The sequence below is a fragment of the Myotis daubentonii genome, chromosome X, assembly GCF_963259705.1.
Source record: "Myotis daubentonii chromosome X, mMyoDau2.1, whole genome shotgun sequence".
Classification (NCBI taxonomy): domain Eukaryota; kingdom Metazoa; phylum Chordata; class Mammalia; order Chiroptera; family Vespertilionidae; genus Myotis; species Myotis daubentonii.
The window spans coordinates 78,469,406-78,486,493 of record NC_081861.1 but is presented as its reverse complement, the minus strand read 5'-3'; positions in this window follow the sequence as shown (position 1 = coordinate 78,486,493).

Below are 17,088 nucleotides of genomic sequence, written 5' to 3'. Positions count from 1 at the left end.
GCATTTTAATAGATTCACACAGGAAACACCAGAAATTTCGGCCTCCAATTGTAAACATAAACAGTATAGTCCTCACTTACAGTCTCTCTACACAAATTTTGAGCTGTATAAACCTGAATTCCTAATATTTGAAAGCCAATTCAAGTGAAAACTCTCCCTAAACTAGCCGGAGTTGTAAAGAGTATCAGTTTTCTGGTTATGTCCCAGCTTTCCACTGGTAACCTCCATGATTGAAAACGGCAGGAAATGTAGTAAGAATCTATTTCCTCTTATTTCAAGTGTCTCGTACAAATTTTTAATCATTTCTGGAAACTATAATTGCGTATTTGAAGAGTTTTACCACAATTAGAGTGTTCCTACAACTACATACATGAATCGTCAACATTTTAACTGATTCACAGAGAAAACGCCAAAGAAATTAGGCCTCCAATTGTAAACATAAACAGTATAGTCCTTACTTACAGTCTTTCTACACAAATTTTGAGCTGCATAGACCTGAATTCCTAATATTTGAAAGCAAATTCAAGTGAAAACTCTCCCTAAACTAGCCGGAGTTGTAAGTATTATCAGTTTTCTGGTCATGACCCAGCTTTCCACTGGTAACCTCCGTGATTGAAAACGGCTGGAAATGTAGTAAGAATAAATTTCCTTTCATCAAGTGTTTCTTACAAGTTTTTTATCATTTCTGGAACGTATAATTGCGTATTTGAATAGTTTTACCACAATTAGAGAGTGCTCCTACAAGTATATACTGGAATCGTCAGCATTTTAACTGATTCACACAGAAAACGTCAGATAAATTAGGCCTCAATTTTAAACATAAACAGTATAGTACACACTTAGTCTTTCTACACAAATTTTGTGCTGTATAAACCTGAAATCCGAATTTTTGAAAGCCAATTCAATTGAAAACTCTCCCTAAACTAGCCAGAGTTGTAAATATTATCAGTTTTCTTGTCATGTCCCAGCTTTCCCCTGGTTACCTCCGTGATTGAAAACGGCTGGAAATGTTGTAAGAATCTATTTAATTTTATTTCAAGTGTTTCTTACAAGTTTTTTATCATTTCTGGAAACTATAATTGCATATTTGAAGAGTTTTACCACAATTAGAGAGTGTTCCTACAACTACATACTGGAATCCTCAGCATTTTAACTGATTCACCCAGGAAAGAGCAGAGAAATTCGGCCTTCAATTGTAAACATAAACAGTATAGTCCTCACTTACAGACTTTCTACACAAATTTTGAGCTGTATAAACCTGAATTCCTAATATTTGAAAGCCAATTCAAGTGAAAACTCTCCGTAAACTAGCAGGAGTTGTAAATAATATCAGTTTTCTGGCTATGTCCCAGCTCTCCACTGGTAACCTCCGTGATTGAAAATGGCTGGAAAGTAGTAAGAATCTATTTGCTTTTATTTCAAGTGTTTCTTACAAGTTTTTTATCATTTCTGGAAACTATAATTGCGTATTTGAAGAGTTTTACCACAATTAGAGGGTGTTCCTACAACTACATACTGGAATCATCAGCATTTTAATAGATTCACACAGGAAACACCAGAAAATTCGGCCTCCAATTGTAAACATAAACAGTATAGTCCTCACTTACAGTCTCTCTACACAAATTTTGAGCTGTATAAACCTGAATTCCTAATATTTGAAAGCCAATTCAAGTGAAAACTCTCCCTAAACTAGCCGGAGTTGTAAAGAGTATCAGTTTTCTGGTTATGTCCCAGCTTTCCACTGGTAACCTCCATGATTGAAAACGGCAGGAAATGTAGTAAGAATCTATTTCCTCTTATTTCAAGTGTCTCGTACAAATTTTTAATCATTTCTGGAAACTATAATTGCGTATTTGAAGAGTTTTACCACAATTAGAGTGTTCCTACAACTACATACATGAATCGTCAACATTTTAACTGATTCACACAGAAAACGCCAAAGAAATTAGGCCTCCAATTGTAAACATAAACAGTATAGTCCTTACTTACAGTCTTTCTACACAAATTTTGAGCTGCATAGACCTGAATTCCTAATATTTGAAAGCAAATTCAAGTGAAAACTCTCCCTAAACTAGCCGGAGTTGTAAGTATTATCAGTTTTCTGGTCATGACCCAGCTTTCCACTGGTAACCTCCGTGATTGAAAACGGCTGGAAATGTAGTAAGAATAAATTTCCTTTCATCAAGTGTTTCTTACAAGTTTTTTATCAGTTCTGGAAACTATAATTGCGTATTTGAAGAGTTTTACCACAATTAGAGAATGCTCCTACAACTACGTACTGGAATCGTCAGCATTTTAACTGATTCACACAGGAAACACCAGAGAAATTCGGCCTCCAATTGTAAACATAAACAGTATAGTCCTCATTTACATTCTTTCTACACAAATTTTGAGCTGTATAAACCTGAAATCCTAATATTTGAAAACCAATTCAAGTGAAAACTCTCCCTAAATTAGCCGGAGTTGTAAGTATTATCAGTTTTCTGGTCATGACCCAGCTTTCCACTGGTAACCTCCGTGATTGAAAACGGCTGGCAATGTATTAAGAATCAATTTCCTTTCATTTCAAGGGTTTCTTACAAGTTTTTTATCATTTCTGGAAACTATAATTCCGTATTTGAAGAGTTTTACCACAATTAGAGAGTGTTCCTACAAGTATATACTGGCATCGTTAGCATTGTAACTGATTCCCTCAGAAAACGCCAGAGAAATTAGGCCTAAATTTTAAACATAAACAGTACAGTCTACACAAATTTTGAGGTGTATAAACCTGAAATCCTAATATTTGAAAGCCAATTCAAGTGAAAACTCTCCCTAAACTAGCCAGAGTTGTAAATATTATCAGTTTTCTTGTCATGTCCCAGCTTTCCACTGGTAACCTCCGTGATTGAAAACGGCTGGAAATGTTGTAAGAATCTATTTAATTTTCTTTCAAGTGTTTCTTACAAGTTTTTTATCATTTCTGGAAACTATAATTGCATATTTGAAGAGTTTTACCACAATTAGAGAGTGTTCCTACAACTACATACTGGAATCCTCAGCATTTTAACTGATTCACCCAGGAAACAGCAGAGAAATTCGGCCTTCAATTGTAAACATAAACAGTATAGTCCTCACTTACAGACTTTCTACACAAATTTTGAGCTGTATAAACCTGAATTACTAATATTTAAAAGCCAATTCAAGTGAAAACTCTCCGTAAACTAGCAGGAGTTGTAAATATTATCAGTTTTCTGGCTATGTCCCAGCTCTCCACTGGTAACCTCCGTGATTGAAAATGGCTGGAAAGTAGTAAGAATCTATTTGCTTTTATTTCAAGTGTTTCTTACAAGTTTTTTATCATTTCTGGAAACTATAATTGCGTATTTGAAGAGTTTTACCACAATTAGAGGGTGTTCCTACAACTACATACTGGAATCATCAGCATTTTAATAGATTCACACAGGAAACACCAGAAATTTCGGCCTCCAATTGTAAACATAAACAGTATAGTCCTCACTTACAGTCTCTCTACACAAATTTTGAGCTGTATAAACCTGAATTCCTAATATTTGAAAGCCAATTCAAGTGAAAACTCTCCCTAAACTAGCCGGAGTTGTAAAGAGTATCAGTTTTCTGGTTATGTCCCAGCTTTCCACTGGTAACCTCCATGATTGAAAACGGCAGGAAATGTAGTAAGAATCTATTTCCTCTTATTTCAAGTGTCTCGTACAAATTTTTAATCATTTCTGGAAACTATAATTGCGTATTTGAAGAGTTTTACCACAATTAGAGTGTTCCTACAACTACATACATGAATCGTCAACATTTTAACTGATTCACACAGAAAACGCCAAAGAAATTAGGCCTCCAATTGTAAACATAAACAGTATAGTCCTTACTTACAGTCTTTCTACACAAATTTTGAGCTGCATAGACCTGAATTCCTAATATTTGAAAGCAAATTCAAGTGAAAACTCTCCCTAAACTAGCCGGAGTTGTAAGTATTATCAGTTTTCTGGTCATGACCCAGCTTTCCACTGGTAACCTCCGTGATTGAAAACGGCTGGAAATGTAGTAAGAATAAATTTCCTTTCATCAAGTGTTTCTTACAAGTTTTTTATCAGTTCTGGAAACTATAATTGCGTATTTGAAGAGTTTTACCACAATTAGAGAATGCTCCTACAACTACGTACTGGAATCGTCAGCATTTTAACTGATTCACACAGGAAAAACCAGAGAAATTCGGCCTCCAATTGTAAACATAAACAGTATAGTCCTCATTTACAGTCTTTCTACACAAATTTTGAGCTGTATAAACCTGAAATCCTAATATTTGAAAACCAATTCAAGTGAAAACTCTCCCTAAACTAGCCGGAGTTGTAAGTATTATCAGTTTTCTGGTCATGACCCAGCTTTCCACTGGTAACCTCCGTGATTGAAAACGGCTGGCAATGTATTAAGAATCAATTTCCTTTCACTTCAAGGGTTTCTTACAAGTTTTTTATCATTTCTGGAAACTATAATTCCGTATTTGAAGAGTTTTACCACAATTAGAGAGTGTTCCTATAAGTATATACTGGCATCGTTAGCATTGTAACTGATTCCCTCAGAAAACGCCAGAGAAATTAGGCCTAAATTTTAAACATAAACAGTACAGTCTACACAAATTTTGAGGTGTATAAACCTGAAATCCTAATATTTGAAAGCCAATTCAAGTGAAAACTCTCCCTAAACTAGCCAGAGTTGTAAATATTATCAGTTTTCTGGTCATGTCCCAGCTTTCCACTGGTAACCTCCGTGATTGAAAACGGCTGGAAATGTTGTAAGAATCTATTTAATTTTATTTCAAGTGTTTCTTACAAGTTTTTTATCATTTCTGGAAACTATAATTGCATATTTGAAGAGTTTTACCACAATTAGAGAGTGTTCCTACAACTACATACTGGAATCCTCAGCATTTTAACTGATTCACACAGGAAACAGCAGAGAAATTCGGCCTTCAATTGTAAACATAAACAGTATAGTCCTCACTTACAGACTTTCTACACAAATTTTGAGCTGTATAAACCTGAATTCCTAATATTTGAAAGCCAATTCAAGTGAAAACTCTCCGTAAACTAGCAGGAGTTGTAAATATTATCAGTTTTCTGGCTATGTCCCAGCTCTCCACTGGTAACCTCCGTAAATGAAAATGGCTGGAAAGTAGTAAGAATCTATTTGCTTTTATTTCAAGTGTTTCGTACAAGTTTTCTATCATTTCTGGAAACTATAATTGCGTATTTGAAGAGTTTTACCACAATTAGAGGGTGTTCCTACAACTACATACTGGAATCATCAGCATTTTAACAGATTCACACAGGAAACACCAGAGAAATTCGGCCTCCAATTGTAATCATAAACAGTATAGTCCTCACTTACAGTCTCTCTACACAAAGTTTGAGCTGTATAAACCTGAATTCCTAATATTTGAAAGCCAATTCAAGTGAAAACTCTCCCTAAACTAGCCGGAGTTGTAAAGAGTAACAGTTTTCTGGTTATGTCCCGGCTTTCCACTGGTAACCTCCATGATTGAAAACGGCTGGAAATGTAGTAAGAATCTATTTCCTTTTATTTCAAGTGTTTCGTAAAAATTTTTAATCATTTCTGGAAACTATAATTGCGTATTTGAAGAGTTTTACCACAATTAGAGTGTTCCTACAACTACATACTGGAATCGTCAACATTTTAACTGATTCACAGAGAAAACGCCAAAGAAATTAGGCCTCCAATTGTAAACATAAACAGTATAGTCCTTACTTACAGTCTTTCTACACAAATTTTGAGCTGCATAGACCTGAATTCCTAATATTTGAAAGCAAATTCAAGTGAAAACTCTCCCTAAACTAGCCGGAGTTGTAAGTATTATCAGTTTTCTGGTCATGACCCAGCTTTCCACTGGTAACCTCCGTGATTGAAAACGGCTGGAAATGTAGTAAGAATAAATTTCCTTTCATCAAGTGTTTCTTACAAGTTTTTTATCATTTCTGGAAACTATAATTGCGTATTTGAAGAGTTTTACCACAATTAGAGGGTGTTCCTACAACTACATACTGGAATCATCAGCATTTTAATAGATTCACACAGGAAACACCAGAAATTTCGGCCTCCAATTGTAAACATAAACAGTATAGTCCTCACTTACAGTCTCTCTACACAAATTTTGAGCTGTATAAACCTGAATTCCTAATATTTGAAAGCCAATTCAAGTGAAAACTCTCCCTAAACTAGCCGGAGTTGTAAAGAGTATCAGTTTTCTGGTTATGTCCCAGCTTTCCACTGGTAACCTCCATGATTGAAAACGGCAGGAAATGTAGTAAGAATCTATTTCCTCTTATTTCAAGTGTCTCGTACAAATTTTTAATCATTTCTGGAAACTATAATTGCGTATTTGAAGAGTTTTACCACAATTAGAGTGTTCCTACAACTACATACATGAATCGTCAACATTTTAACTGATTCACACAGAAAACGCCAAAGAAATTAGGCCTCCAATTGTAAACATAAACAGTATAGTCCTTACTTACAGTCTTTCTACACAAATTTTGAGCTGCATAGACCTGAATTCCTAATATTTGAAAGCAAATTCAAGTGAAAACTCTCCCTAAACTAGCCGGAGTTGTAAGTATTATCAGTTTTCTGGTCATGACCCAGCTTTCCACTGGTAACCTCCGTGATTGAAAACGGCTGGAAATGTAGTAAGAATAAATTTCCTTTCATCAAGTGTTTCTTACAAGTTTTTTATCAGTTCTGGAAACTATAATTGCGTATTTGAAGAGTTTTACCACAATTAGAGAATGCTCCTACAACTACGTACTGGAATCGTCAGCATTTTAACTGATTCACACAGGAAAAACCAGAGAAATTCGGCCTCCAATTGTAAACATAAACAGTATAGTCCTCATTTACAGTCTTTCTACACAAATTTTGAGCTGTATAAACCTGAAATCCTAATATTTGAAAACCAATTCAAGTGAAAACTCTCCCTAAACTAGCCGGAGTTGTAAGTATTATCAGTTTTCTGGTCATGACCCAGCTTTCCACTGGTAACCTCCGTGATTGAAAACGGCTGGCAATGTATTAAGAATCAATTTCCTTTCATTTCAAGGGTTTCTTACAAGTTTTTTATCATTTCTGGAAACTATAATTCCGTATTTGAAGAGTTTTACCACAATTAGAGAGTGTTCCTATAAGTATATACTGGCATCGTTAGCATTGTAACTGATTCCCTCAGAAAACGCCAGAGAAATTAGGCCTAAATTTTAAACATAAACAGTACAGTCTACACAAATTTTGAGGTGTATAAACCTGAAATCCTAATATTTGAAAGCCAATTCAAGTGAAAACTCTCCCTAAACTAGCCAGAGTTGTAAATATTATCAGTTTTCTTGTCATGTCCCAGCTTTCCACTGGTAACCTCCGTGATTGAAAACGGCTGGAAATGTTGTAAGAATCTATTTAATTTTATTTCAAGTGTTTCTTACAAGTTTTTTATCATTTCTGGAAACTATAATTGCATATTTGAAGAGTTTTACCACAATTAGAGAGTGTTCCTACAACTACATACTGGAATCCTCAGCATTTTAACTGATTCACACAGGAAACAGCAGAGAAATTCGGCCTTCAATTGTAAACATAAACAGTATAGTCCTCACTTACAGACTTTCTACACAAATTTTGAGCTGTATAAACCTGAATTCCTAATATTTGAAAGCCAATTCAAGTGAAAACTCTCCGTAAACTAGCAGGAGTTGTAAATATTATCAGTTTTCTGGCTATGTCCCAGCTCTCCACTGGTAACCTCCGTAAATGAAAATGGCTGGAAAGTAGTAAGAATCTATTTGCTTTTATTTCAAGTGTTTCGTACAAGTTTTCTATCATTTCTGGAAACTATAATTGCGTATTTGAAGAGTTTTACCACAATTAGAGGGTGTTCCTACAACTACATACTGGAATCATCAGCATTTTAACAGATTCACACAGGAAACACCAGAGAAATTCGGCCTCCAATTGTAATCATAAACAGTATAGTCCTCACTTACAGTCTCTCTACACAAAGTTTGAGCTGTATAAACCTGAATTCCTAATATTTGAAAGCCAATTCAAGTGAAAACTCTCCCTAAACTAGCCGGAGTTGTAAAGAGTAACAGTTTTCTGGTTATGTCCCAGCTTTCCACTGGTAACCTCCATGATTGAAAACGGCTGGAAATGTAGTAAGAATCTATTTCCTTTTATTTCAAGTGTTTCGTAAAAATTTTTAATCATTTCTGGAAACTATAATTGCGTATTTGAAGAGTTTTACCACAATTAGAGTGTTCCTACAACTACATACTGGAATCGTCAACATTTTAACTGATTCACAGAGAAAACGCCAAAGAAATTAGGCCTCCAATTGTAAACATAAACAGTATAGTCCTTACTTACAGTCTTTCTACACAAATTTTGAGCTGCATAGACCTGAATTCCTAATATTTGAAAGCAAATTCAAGTGAAAACTCTCCCTAAACTAGCCGGAGTTGTAAGTATTATCAGTTTTCTGGTCATGACCCAGCTTTCCACTGGTAACCTCCGTGATTGAAAACGGCTGGAAATGTAGTAAGAATAAATTTCCTTTCATCAAGTGTTTCTTACAAGTTTTTTATCATTTCTGGAACGTATAATTGCGTATTTGAATAGTTTTACCACAATTAGAGAGTGCTCCTACAAGTATATACTGGAATCGTCAGCATTTTAACTGATTCACACAGAAAACGTCAGATAAATTAGGCCTCAATTTTAAACATAAACAGTATAGTACACACTTAGTCTTTCTACACAAATTTTGTGCTGTATAAACCTGAAATCCGAATTTTTGAAAGCCAATTCAATTGAAAACTCTCCCTAAACTAGCCAGAGTTGTAAATTTTATCAGTTTTCTTGTCATGTCCCAGCTTTCCCCTGGTTACCTCCGTGATTGAAAATGGCTGGAAATGTTGTAAGAATCTATTTAATTTTATTTCAAGTGTTTCTTACAAGTTTTTTATCATTTCTGGAAACTATAATTGCATATTTGAAGAGTTTTACCACAATTAGAGAGTGTTCCTACAACTACATACTGGAATCCTCAGCATTTTAACTGATTCACACAGGAAACAGCAGAGAAATTCGGCCTTCAATTGTAAACATAAACAGTATAGTCCTCACTTACAGACTTTCTACACAAATTTTGAGCTGTATAAACCTGAATTCCTAATATTTGAAAGCCAATTCAAGTGAAAACTCTCCGTAAACTAGCAGGAGTTGTAAATATTATCAGTTTTCTGCCTATGTCCCAGCTCTCCACTGGTAACCTCCGTAAATGAAAATGGCTGGAAAGTAGTAAGAATCTATTTGCTTTTATTTCAAGTGTTTCGTACAAGTTTTCTATCATTTCTGGAAACTATAATTGCGTATTTGAAGAGTTTTACCACAATTAGAGGGTGTTCCTACAACTACATACTGGAATCATCAGCATTTTAACAGATTCACACAGGAAACACCAGAGAAATTCGGCCTCCAATTGTAATCATAAACAGTATAGTCCTCACTTACAGTCTCTCTACACAAAGTTTGAGCTGTATAAACCTGAATTCCTAATATTTGAAAGCCAATTCAAGTGAAAACTCTCCCTAAACTAGCCGGAGTTGTAAAGAGTAACAGTTTTCTGGTTATGTCCCAGCTTTCCACTGGTAACCTCCATGATTGAAAACGGCTGGAAATGTAGTAAGAATCTATTTCCTTTTATTTCAAGTGTTTCGTAAAAATTTTTAATCATTTCTGGAAACTATAATTGCGTATTTGAAGAGTTTTACCACAATTAGAGTGTTCCTACAACTACATACTGGAATCGTCAACATTTTAACTGATTCACAGAGAAAACGCCAAAGAAATTAGGCCTCCAATTGTAAACATAAACAGTATAGTCCTTACTTACAGTCTTTCTACACAAATTTTGAGCTGCATAGACCTGAATTCCTAATATTTGAAAGCAAATTCAAGTGAAAACTCTCCCTAAACTAGCCGGAGTTGTAAGTATTATCAGTTTTCTGGTCATGACCCAGCTTTCCACTGGTAACCTCCGTGATTGAAAACGGCTGGAAATGTAGTAAGAATAAATTTCCTTTCATCAAGTGTTTCTTACAAGTTTTTTATCATTTCTGGAACGTATAATTGCGTATTTGAATAGTTTTACCACAATTAGAGAGTGCTCCTACAAGTATATACTGGAATCGTCAGCATTTTAACTGATTCACACAGAAAACGTCAGATAAATTAGGCCTCAATTTTAAACATAAACAGTATAGTACACACTTAGTCTTTCTACACAAATTTTGTGCTGTATAAACCTGAAATCCGAATTTTTGAAAGCCAATTCAATTGAAAACTCTCCCTAAACTAGCCAGAGTTGTAAATATTATCAGTTTTCTTGTCATGTCCCAGCTTTCCCCTGGTTACCTCCGTGATTGAAAATGGCTGGAAATGTTGTAAGAATCTATTTAATTTTATTTCAAGTGTTTCTTACAAGTTTTTTATCATTTCTGGAAACTATAATTGCATATTTGAAGAGTTTTACCACAATTAGAGAGTGTTCCTACAACTACATACTGGAATCCTCAGCATTTTAACTGATTCACACAGGAAACAGCAGAGAAATTCGGCCTTCAATTGTAAACATAAACAGTATAGTCCTCACTTACAGACTTTCTACACAAATTTTGAGCTGTATAAACCTGAATTCCTAATATTTGAAAGCCAATTCAAGTGAAAACTCTCCGTAAACTAGCAGGAGTTGTAAATATTATCAGTTTTCTGCCTATGTCCCAGCTCTCCACTGGTAACCTCCGTAAATGAAAATGGCTGGAAAGTAGTAAGAATCTATTTGCTTTTATTTCAAGTGTTTCGTACAAGTTTTCTATCATTTCTGGAAACTATAATTGCGTATTTGAAGAGTTTTACCACAATTAGAGGGTGTTCCTACAACTACATACTGGAATCATCAGCATTTTAACAGATTCACACAGGAAACACCAGAGAAATTCGGCCTCCAATTGTAATCATAAACAGTATAGTCCTCACTTACAGTCTCTCTAAACAAAGTTTGAGCTGTATAAACCTGAATTCCTAATATTTGAAAGCCAATTCAAGTGAAAACTCTCCCTAAACTAGCCGGAGTTGTAAAGAGTATCAGTTTTCTGGTTATGTCCCAGCTTTCCACTGGTAACCTCCATGATTGAAAATGGCTGGAAATGTAGTAAGAATCTATTTCCTTTTATTTCAAGTGTTTCGTAAAAATTTTTAATCATTTCTGGAAACTATAATTGCGTATTTGAAGAGTTTTACCACAATTAGAGTGTTCCTACAACTACATACTGGAATCGTCAACATTTTAACTGATTCACACAGAAAACGCCAAAGAAATTAGGCCTCCAATTGTAAACATAAACAGTATAGTCCTTACTTACAGTCTTTCTACACAAATTTTGAGCTGCATAGACCTGAATTCCTAATATTTGAAAGCAAATTCAAGTGAAAACTCTCCCTAAACTAGCCGGAGTTGTAAGTATTATCAGTTTTCTGGTCATGACCCAGCTTTCCACTGGTAACCTCCGTGATTGAAAACGGCTGGAAATGTAGTAAGAATAAATTTCCTTTCATCAAGTGTTTCTTACAAGTTTTTTATCATTTCTGGAACGTATAATTGCGTATTTGAATAGTTTTACCACAATTAGAGAGTGCTCCTACAAGTATATACTGGAATCGTCAGCATTTTAACTGATTCACACAGAAAACGTCAGATAAATTAGGCCTCAATTTTAAACATGAACAGTATAGTACACACTTAGTCTTTCTACACAAATTTTGTGCTGTATAAACCTGAAATCCGAATTTTTGAAAGCCAATTCAATTGAAAACTCTCCCTAAACTAGCCAGAGTTGTAAATATTATCAGTTTTCTTGTCATGTCCCAGCTTTCCCCTGGTTACCTCCGTGATTGAAAACGGCTGGAAATGTTGTAAGAATCTATTTAATTTTATTTCAAGTGTTTCTTACAAGTTTTTTATCATTTCTGGAAACTATAATTGCATATTTGAAGAGTTTTACCACAATTAGAGAGTGTTCCTACAACTACATACTGGAATCCTCAGCATTTTAACTGATTCACACAGGAAACAGCAGAGAAATTCGGCCTTCAATTGTAAACATAAACAGTATAGTCCTCACTTACAGACTTTCTACACAAATTTTGAGCTGTATAAACCTGAATTCCTAATATTTGAAAGCCAATTCAAGTGAAAACTCTCCGTAAACTAGCAGGAGTTGTAAATATTATCAGTTTTCTGGCTATGTCCCAGCTCTCCACTGGTAACCTCCGTAAATGAAAATGGCTGGAAAGTAGTAAGAATCTATTTGCTTTTATTTCAAGTGTTTCGTACAAGTTTTCTATCATTTCTGGAAACTATAATTGCGTATTTGAAGAGTTTTACCACAATTAGAGGGTGTTCCTACAACTACATACTGGAATCATCAGCATTTTAACAGATTCACACAGGAAACACCAGAGAAATTCGGCCTCCAATTGTAATCATAAACAGTATAGTCCTCACTTACAGTCTCTCTACACAAAGTTTGAGCTGTATAAACCTGAATTCCTAATATTTGAAAGCCAATTCAAGTGAAAACTCTCCCTAAACTAGCCGGAGTTGTAAAGAGTAACAGTTTTCTGGTTATGTCCCAGCTTTCCACTGGTAACCTCCATGATTGAAAACGGCTGGAAATGTAGTAAGAATCTATTTCCTTTTATTTCAAGTGTTTCGTAAAAATTTTTAATCATTTCTGGAAACTATAATTGCGTATTTGAAGAGTTTTACCACAATTAGAGTGTTCCTACAACTACATACTGGAATCGTCAACATTTTAACTGATTCACAGAGAAAACGCCAAAGAAATTAGGCCTCCAATTGTAAACATAAACAGTATAGTCCTTACTTACAGTCTTTCTACACAAATTTTGAGCTGCATAGACCTGAATTCCTAATATTTGAAAGCAAATTCAAGTGAAAACTCTCCCTAAACTAGCCGGAGTTGTAAGTATTATCAGTTTTCTGGTCATGACCCAGCTTTCCACTGGTAACCTCCGTGATTGAAAACGGCTGGAAATGTAGTAAGAATAAATTTCCTTTCATCAAGTGTTTCTTACAAGTTTTTTATCATTTCTGGAACGTATAATTGCGTATTTGAATAGTTTTACCACAATTAGAGAGTGCTCCTACAAGTATATACTGGAATCGTCAGCATTTTAACTGATTCACACAGAAAACGTCAGATAAATTAGGCCTCAATTTTAAACATAAACAGTATAGTACACACTTAGTCTTTCTACACAAATTTTGTGCTGTATAAACCTGAAATCCGAATTTTTGAAAGCCAATTCAATTGAAAACTCTCCCTAAACTAGCCAGAGTTGTAAATATTATCAGTTTTCTTGTCATGTCCCAGCTTTCCCCTGGTTACCTCCGTGATTGAAAATGGCTGGAAATGTTGTAAGAATCTATTTAATTTTATTTCAAGTGTTTCTTACAAGTTTTTTATCATTTCTGGAAACTATAATTGCATATTTGAAGAGTTTTACCACAATTAGAGAGTGTTCCTACAACTACATACTGGAATCCTCAGCATTTTAACTGATTCACACAGGAAACAGCAGAGAAATTCGGCCTTCAATTGTAAACATAAACAGTATAGTCCTCACTTACAGACTTTCTACACAAATTTTGAGCTGTATAAACCTGAATTCCTAATATTTGAAAGCCAATTCAAGTGAAAACTCTCCGTAAACTAGCAGGAGTTGTAAATATTATCAGTTTTCTGGCTATGTCCCAGCTCTCCACTGGTAACCTCCGTAAATGAAAATGGCTGGAAAGTAGTAAGAATCTATTTGCTTTTATTTCAAGTGTTTCGTACAAGTTTTCTATCATTTCTGGAAACTATAATTGCGTATTTGAAGAGTTTTACCACAATTAGAGGGTGTTCCTACAACTACATACTGGAATCATCAGCATTTTAACAGATTCACACAGGAAACACCAGAGAAATTCGGCCTCCAATTGTAATCATAAACAGTATAGTCCTCACTTACAGTCTCTCTAAACAAAGTTTGAGCTGTATAAACCTGAATTCCTAATATTTGAAAGCCAATTCAAGTGAAAACTCTCCCTAAACTAGCCGGAGTTGTAAAGAGTATCAGTTTTCTGGTTATGTCCCAGCTTTCCACTGGTAACCTCCATGATTGAAAATGGCTGGAAATGTAGTAAGAATCTATTTCCTTTTATTTCAAGTGTTTCGTAAAAATTTTTAATCATTTCTGGAAACTATAATTGCGTATTTGAAGAGTTTTACCACAATTAGAGGGTGTTCCTACAACTACATACTGGAATCATCAGCATTTTAATAGATTCACACAGGAAACACCAGAAAATTCGGCCTCCAATTGTAAACATAAACAGTATAGTCCTCACTTACAGTCTCTCTACACAAATTTTGAGCTGTATAAACCTGAATTCCTAATATTTGAAAGCCAATTCAAGTGAAAACTCTCCCTAAACTAGCCGGAGTTGTAAAGAGTATCAGTTTTCTGGTTATGTCCCAGCTTTCCACTGGTAACCTCCATGATTGAAAACGGCAGGAAATGTAGTAAGAATCTATTTCCTCTTATTTCAAGTGTCTCGTACAAATTTTTAATCATTTCTGGAAACTATAATTGCGTATTTGAAGAGTTTTACCACAATTAGAGTGTTCCTACAACTACATACATGAATCGTCAACATTTTAACTGATTCACACAGAAAACGCCAAAGAAATTAGGCCTCCAATTGTAAACATAAACAGTATAGTCCTTACTTACAGTCTTTCTACACAAATTTTGAGCTGCATAGACCTGAATTCCTAATATTTGAAAGCAAATTCAAGTGAAAACTCTCCCTAAACTAGCCGGAGTTGTAAGTATTATCAGTTTTCTGGTCATGACCCAGCTTTCCACTGGTAACCTCCGTGATTGAAAACGGCTGGAAATGTAGTAAGAATAAATTTCCTTTCATCAAGTGTTTCTTACAAGTTTTTTATCATTTCTGGAACGTATAATTGCGTATTTGAATAGTTTTACCACAATTAGAGAGTGCTCCTACAAGTATAAACTGGAATCGTCAGCATTTTAACTGATTCACACAGAAAACGTCAGATAAATTAGGCCTCAATTTTAAACATAAACAGTATAGTACACACTTAGTCTTTCTACACAAATTTTGTGCTGTATAAACCTGAAATCCGAATTTTTGAAAGCCAATTCAATTGAAAACTCTCCCTAAACTAGCCAGAGTTGTAAATTTTATCAGTTTTCTTGTCATGTCCCAGCTTTCCCCTGGTTACCTCCGTGATTGAAAATGGCTGGAAATGTTGTAAGAATCTATTTAATTTTATTTCAAGTGTTTCTTACAAGTTTTTTATCATTTCTGGAAACTATAATTGCATATTTGAAGAGTTTTACCACAATTAGAGAGTGTTCCTACAACTACATACTGGAATCCTCAGCATTTTAACTGATTCACACAGGAAACAGCAGAGAAATTCGGCCTTCAATTGTAAACATAAACAGTATAGTCCTCACTTACAGACTTTCTACACAAATTTTGAGCTGTATAAACCTGAATTCCTAATATTTGAAAGCCAATTCAAGTGAAAACTCTCCGTAAACTAGCAGGAGTTGTAAATATTATCAGTTTTCTGGCTATGTCCCAGCTCTCCACTGGTAACCTCCGTAAATGAAAATGGCTGGAAAGTAGTAAGAATCTATTTGCTTTTATTTCAAGTGTTTCGTACAAGTTTTCTATCATTTCTGGAAACTATAATTGCGTATTTGAAGAGTTTTACCACAATTAGAGGGTGTTCCTACAACTACATACTGGAATCATCAGCATTTTAACAGATTCACACAGGAAACACCAGAGAAATTCGGCCTCCAATTGTAATCATAAACAGTATAGTCCTCACTTACAGTCTCTCTACACAAAGTTTGAGCTGTATAAACCTGAATTCCTAATATTTGAAAGCCAATTCAAGTGAAAACTCTCCCTAAACTAGCCGGAGTTGTAAAGAGTAACAGTTTTCTGGTTATGTCCCAGCTTTCCACTGGTAACCTCCATGATTGAAAACGGCTGGAAATGTAGTAAGAATCTATTTCCTTTTATTTCAAGTGTTTCGTAAAAATTTTTAATCATTTCTGGAAACTATAATTGCGTATTTGAAGAGTTTTACCACAATTAGAGTGTTCCTACAACTACATACTGGAATCGTCAACATTTTAACTGATTCACAGAGAAAACGCCAAAGAAATTAGGCCTCCAATTGTAAACATAAACAGTATAGTCCTTACTTACAGTCTTTCTACACAAATTTTGAGCTGCATAGACCTGAATTCCTAATATTTGAAAGCAAATTCAAGTGAAAACTCTCCCTAAACTAGCCGGAGTTGTAAGTATTATCAGTTTTCTGGTCATGACCCAGCTTTCCACTGGTAACCTCCGTGATTGAAAACGGCTGGAAATGTAGTAAGAATAAATTTCCTTTCATCAAGTGTTTCTTACAAGTTTTTTATCATTTCTGGAACGTATAATTGCGTATTTGAATAGTTTTACCACAATTAGAGAGTGCTCCTACAAGTATATACTGGAATCGTCAGCATTTTAACTGATTCACACAGAAAACGTCAGATAAATTAGGCCTCAATTTTAAACATAAACAGTATAGTACACACTTAGTCTTTCTACACAAATTTTGTGCTGTATAAACCTGAAATCCGAATTTTTGAAAGCCAATTCAATTGAAAACTCTCCCTAAACTAGCCAGAGTTGTAAATATTATCAGTTTTCTTGTCATGTCCCAGCTTTCCCCTGGTTACCTCCGTGATTGAAAATGGCTGGAAATGTTGTAAGAATCTATTTAATTTTATTTCAAGTGTTTCTTACAAGTTTTTTATCATTTCTGGAAACTATAATTGCAT